The sequence below is a fragment of the Rattus norvegicus genome, chromosome 5, assembly GCF_021556685.1.
Source record: "Rattus norvegicus strain SHRSP/BbbUtx chromosome 5, alternate assembly SHRSP_T2T, whole genome shotgun sequence".
Lineage (NCBI taxonomy): Eukaryota > Metazoa > Chordata > Mammalia > Rodentia > Muridae > Rattus > Rattus norvegicus.
Genome location: NC_141538.1, coordinates 116197987 through 116203986, shown reverse-complemented (window position 1 = coordinate 116203986; position 6000 = coordinate 116197987).

Genomic DNA, 6000 nt, shown 5'->3' with positions numbered 1-6000 from the left:
GAATACCTGGATGAAGCCTACTTGATCATGATGGATGATTGTTTTGATGTGTTCTTGGATTTGGTTTGCAAGAATTTTATTGAGTATTTTTGCGTCGATATTCATAAGGGAAATTGGTCTGAATTCTCTTTCTTTTTGGGTCTTTGTGTGGTTTAGATATAAGAATAATTGTGGCTTCATAGAAGGAATTCGGTAGTGCTCCATCTGTTTCAATTTTGTGGAATAGTTTGGATAATATTGGTATGAGGTCTTCTATGAAGGTCTGATAGAATTCTGCACTAAACCCGTCTGGACCTGGGCTCTTTTTGGTTGGGAGACTTTTAATGACTGCTTCTATTTCTTAAGGAGTTATGGGGTTGTTTAACTGGTTTATCTGTTCCTAATTTACCTTTGATACCCGCTATTTGTCTAGAAAATAGTCCATTTCCTCCAGATTTTCAAGTTTTGTTGAATATAGGCTTTTGTAGAAGGATCTGATGATTTTTTGAATTTCCTCTGAATCTGTAGTTATGTCTCCCTTTCCATTTCTGATTTTGTTAATTTGGACACACTCTCTGTGTCCTCTCTTTAGTCTGGCTAAGGGTTTATCTATCTTGTTGATTTTCTCAAAGAACCAGCTTTTTATTCTGTTGATTCTTTCTGTAGTCCTTTTTGTTTCTACTCGGTTGCTTTCAGCCCTGAGTTTGATTATTTCCTGCTTTCTACTCCTTTTGGGTATATTTGCTTCTTTTTGTTCTAGAGTTTTTCTGTGTGCTGTCAAGCTGCTGATGTATGCTCTCTCCATTTCTTTCTACAGGCTCTCAGAACTTGGAGTTTTCCTCTTAGTAAAGCTTTCATTGTGTCCTATTAGTTTTGGTATGTTGTACCTTCATTTTCTTTAAATTCTAAGAAGTCTTTAATTTCTTTCTTTATTTCTTACTTGACCAAGTTATCATTGAGTAGAGCATCATTCAACTTCCATGTATGTGTGGGCGTGCTTTCCTTGTTGTTATTGAAGACCAGCCTTAGTCCAGGGTGGTCTGATAGGATACATGGGATTATTTCTATTTTTCTGTATGTGTTAAGGCCTGTTTTGTGCCGATTTTATGGTCAGTTTTGGAGAAGATACCATGAGAGACTGAGAAGAAGGTATATCCTTTTGTTTTAGGATGGAATGTTCTACAAATATTCATTAAGTCCATTTGGGTCATAAATTCTGTTAGTCTCTCTATGTCTTCATTTAATTTCTGTTTCCATGGTCTTTCGATTGATGAGAGTGGGGTGTTGAAATCTCCCACTATTATTGTGTGAGGTGCAATGTGTGCTTTGAGCTTGGTAAGGTTTCTTTTACGTATGTAGGTGCCCTTGTATTTGGGGCATAGATATTTAGGATTGAGAGTTCATCTTGGTGTATTTTTCCTTTGATGAATATGAAGTGTCCTTCTTTATCTTTTTTTATGACTTTTGGTTGAAAGTTGATTTTATTTGATATTAGAATGGCTACTCCAGCTTGCTTCTTCTGACCATTTGCTTGGAAAGTTGTTTTCCAGCCTTTTACTCTGAGGTAGTGTCTGTCTTTGTCTCTGAGGTGTGCTTCCTGTAGGCAGCAAAATGCTGGGTCCTCTTTATGTATCTAGTCTGTTAATCTGTGTCTTTTTATTGGGGAATTGAGTCCATTGACGTTGAGAGATATTAAGGAAGAGCGATTGTTGCTTCCTGTTATTTTCATGTTTGGAGAGGAAAATATGTTTGTGTGCTTCTCTTCTTTTAGTTCTGATGCAAGGATCTTACTTCCTTGCTTTTTCTAGGGTGTAGTTTATCTCTTTGTGTTTTGATTTGCCATTTATTATCCTTTGTAGGGCTAGATTTGTAGAAAGATACTGTGTAAATTTGGTTTTGTCCTAGAATATCTTGATTTCTCCCTCAATGTTAATTGATAGATTTGCTGGATATAGTAGCCTGGGCTGGCATCTGTGTTCTCTTAGCGTCTGTGTGACATCTGTCCAGGATCTTCTGGCTTTCATAGTTTCTGGTGAGAAGTCTGGTGTAATTTGGATAGGTCTACCTTTATATTTTATTTGACCTTTTGCCCTTACTGCTTTTAATATTCTTTCTTTGTGTTATGCATTTGGTGTTTTGACTATTATGTAACAGGAGGAATTTCTTTTCTGGTCCAATCTGTTTGGAGTTCTGTAGGCTTCTTGTATGTTTATGGGCATCTCTTAATTTAGATTAGGGAAGTTTTCTTCTATGATCTTGTTGAACACATTTACTGGTCCTTTGAGCTGGGAGTCTTCACTCTCTTCTATACCTATTATCCTTAGGTTTGACCTTCTCATTGTGTCCTGGATTTCCTATATGTTTTGGGCTAGGAGCTTTTTGTATTTTACATTATCTTTCACAGTTGTGTCAATGTTTTCTATGGCATCTTTTGTTCCTGAGATTCTCTCTTGTATTCTGTTGGTTATGCTCACATCTATGACTCCTTATCTCTTCCCTAGGATTTCTATCTCCAGGGTTGTCTCCTTTTGTGCTTTCTTTATTGTTTTTATTTCTGCTTTTAATTCATTGATGGTTTTGTTCATCTCCTTCTCCTGTTTGGTTGTTTTTTCCAGTAGTTCTTTAAGGGATTTTTGTGTTTCCTCTTTAAGGGCTTCTACTTGTTTACTTGTGTTGTCCTATAATTCTCTAAGAGAATTATTTATGACGTTCTTAAAGTCCTCCATCATCATGATAAAATGTGATTTTAAATCTAGATCTTGCTTTTCTGGTGTTTATGGATATCCAGTGTTTGCTTTGATGGGAGAACTGGGTTCTGATGATGCCAAGTAGTCTTGGCTTTTGTTGCTTGGGTTCCTGTGCTTGCCTCTCGCCATCAAGTTGTCTGTGGTGTCTTGACCTTCCTCTGTGCCTGTGTGCCAGCACTCCTGTAGACCTGTTTTCCTGTTTTCTTTCAGCCAGTAATAGGAACAGAGTGTTCTTCTCACAGGCGTGTAGTAGCTCCTGGCAACTGACAGCAACCAGTAGGAAGTGTCCCACCCCTACTGCTCCTAGGTCCCTGTGTGCAGGGGCACAGGTGGTACTAGGCGTTTTCCTCTTGAGTTGGGAATGTGAGCAGAAAGTAGTCTCTTTTGGGTTCTCAGGGGTGTCTGCACCTCTGAGGGTCTAGCTCTCCCTCCAATGGGATTTGGGTGTAGGGAGCTGTTTGACCTGTTCAGTTCAGATCTGGTTGCAGATCTGGATTTTGGGGCTCCTGCAGCAGGCTGCTCCTATATTCTCGTGTCCAGAGGTACTATGCAGTTTCCTCTTGTGCCAGGATGTGGGCAAAAGTGGACAGAAGTGGCAGTCTGTCCTGCCCTGCAGTCTCAGGATTGCCCGCACTTCTGGGTGATCAGTTCTCTCTCCCCCAGGATTTGGGAGCAGTGGGCCACAGCCCTTTTCTAGCTTTAATGCATATAGAAATTCTCTTGGGAAATCTGTTCACTGCCTGCAGATTTTCTTGGTCAATGCTCTATATTCTTGGCATCTCTCACATGCTGGGGTCTCCACAGACTCTGTCACTTCATTCTCACAGAGTCAAATATACCATCTCAAGGTTGCCTATCAGGGCTTCAACTCTGCTACCAACAGCCTGGCCTCTGAGGGTTTCATTTGTAATATGGTGGAAACCTACATGACTCTTAAAGTATTATATGTAAATACAATACAATACACACACACACACACACACACACACACACACACACACACACAATCATGGGTGGATAATGTCAGGATCTTCCAACAGCACAAGTAATGAGTGGGCTCATGAGACCATGGTTTCTGTCGACTTTAGTTTATGGGATGGCTGAATGTTGGAGAACACTTCTAGTATAAAGTACTTTTTTATCCTTTTCATGGTGCTAATATTTTCAACAATCACACATCCACATCCCTTTATTACAGCCCAGTGCCCTCCTTTTCTGGTCACATTATGCATTTTCAAGTCCTGCTCCTTGTTTTCACTATAAACCTTACTGAATGCAGCCAGCAACACCCATGCCACTCCTGAATGCTATGTTTATTCAAAGTGTCTTTCAGTAGATTAACTAGTTTGTTACCTTTAAACTTGTCCTCACAGAAAGTGTCAGGAAAGGACAAAATGTAAATAAGTCCTTTATCAGACTGTAACATGAATGGCCTCTAGTCTAGTTCTCAACAGGATCTATGTTACCATATGAAACTTTATGAACACAAACTTCATTGTTGGAGTTCCTAACAAAATTCTACTCTGGTCACTTCCCACCAGAATTGTCCATTCTGCACTTCTGCTTACATCTACAGTCTTTTTCAATCCTCCTACAAAACACTTTCAAAGGCTACTGAACACCATGGAGATATATAGTCACAGCAGTAACTGTGCTATTGGGTCTCAACTTTCCATGTCATTAACTCTTCTATAACTGGGACAAAAATACATGAGAACACATGAGAATACATGAGAACACATATCTTAGTTTGGGTTTCCACTATTGTGAAGAGACAGAGACACCATGACCAAGGCAACTCTTGTAAAAGAGTTTATCTTGTAAAACATTTATTTTGAGTTGGTTTACTGGTTCAGAGGTTCAGTCTATTATCGTCATGGTGGGAAGTATGTGTGTCCAGACAGGCATGGCATTGGAGGAGCTGCAAGTTCTACATCTTGATCCGAAGACAAGCAGAAGATTAGCTTCCAGACAGCTAGGAGGTAGGTCTCAAAGTTCATCTCCACAGTGACACACTTCCTCCAACAAGGCCACCCCCTACTTTAACAAGGCCACACCTTCTAATATTGTCACTGCCTAGGCCAAGCCTATACAATACCACAACACAAATCAGGAAAGATCTCTTTGGGTGGAATGCGCCAGGAGTCTCAGCCTGAGGTCAGCTGGTCCCATTGTCATGAGGATTCAGTGAGGTAGAGATGTGGCAGAGGAGAAGTCTTATCTTAGGTCAGCCAGTGAACAAAGAGATAGGAAGTACCTAGGGACAAACTATAGCCTTCAAAGCCATGATCTACTGACCGATTTCCTCAAATTAAGCCCTGTCTGTTAACAGTAAAATTCATCTGTGAGTATATTATCACTGGACCATTGATGAAATCACTCATGTTCCAGTTACCTCCTCATATCACCACATTTGGAAGACACTTCATCCCTAAACAATAACAAAGGTTAAACTAGAAAATACCACTTTTAGGAACACGAAGTGAGAGTAGGGAGAAGATGAGGTGTTACACGCGGACATATGTTGTCATGCTCTCTATCCCCTACACATTGCTTTGCTGGCACATCTACACACTCACCACTACTAGAATATATATATTTCTCTTTTTCTTAAGTATCTAATATTGGAATTTCAGCTCCGAGAAAGAGAGAGAGAGAGAGAGAGAGAGAGAGAGAGAGAGAGAGAGAGATATGTTTAGTGTTAATAAAAATGTTTTATTAGAATTCTGTGGGGTTTGCATACATTATTCCTTTGTTTAGAATTCCTTCTTTCACCATCTAGGTAAGAAAAAGCATGGATTCCAGTTTTAGACACCACATGTGAGGAGCGCCACACTGAGAAAGATTAGAAGATAGTAGGTAGTAGTCAATGTCCAACACAGCACACTTAGATTGAAAATGAGGCTTATTTCATTCTTTGAAGGCTGACAGTTAAGTGACACAGTGAAGGCAGGATCATTAGTTCATGGTGAATGCCAGGGGTGGAAGTAAATGCAGGAACAAGTAGATTGTATCTTGATACAGGAAGCCAAAGAAGGTGGTGGCCATGTTGGCCCTTTTTATGAGGCACTCTGCCAAGACCATGAAGAGTTAGATTCTTAATGAACTTCTGGTCAATTTTTGTGCATGGCGTTGTCAATATTCCTTTTGTTTATAACAAGTCAATTTTCTATGTAGCACATTATTCAATACCTAACCTTTTAAAACGTTTGTTTCCTGTCCAGCATTTATTAAGTCTTCTACCTTCTTTCTACTTAATCCCAGTGTTTCCATG